The sequence below is a fragment of the Theobroma umbraticum genome, unplaced genomic scaffold (assembly GCF_002168275.2).
Source record: "Theobroma umbraticum cultivar Fairchild unplaced genomic scaffold, ASM216827v3 scaffold_130.0, whole genome shotgun sequence".
Classification (NCBI taxonomy): domain Eukaryota; kingdom Viridiplantae; phylum Streptophyta; class Magnoliopsida; order Malvales; family Malvaceae; genus Theobroma; species Theobroma umbraticum.
The window spans coordinates 8011795-8012057 of NW_018397264.1; the positions used below are offsets into that span (position 1 = coordinate 8011795).

Consider the following 263-nt stretch of genomic DNA (forward strand, 5'->3'; position numbering starts at 1 on the left):
GGATCTCTCACTACATTGATGTTAGGACTCCAAAATGTTAATCCTGCTCGTCCTAGATTATACATTGCTCTTGCTTCGGTTGAAACAACCTGCATGCTTGTGTAATTATAATTTTATATATATATCAAATAAATAAATAAAAATAGTAATAGATATAGATATATCCCACGTAAAAGAAAATTTTGACCTTGCCAATAGTTTTCCAAAGTGTCTGATTGAAGGCTGCGGCGGTGAGAATAACAGTTGGAAAACTTGTTGCACCA

The 263-nt window shown here is 33.8% G+C and overlaps 1 pseudogene; it reads left to right on the top strand.

Annotated features, from left to right (window-relative positions):
* The window catches only part of LOC110421573 (putative beta-D-xylosidase 5 pseudogene), a 2677-nt pseudogene that overhangs the window by 1180 nt on the left and 1234 nt on the right, over positions 1 to 263 (top strand).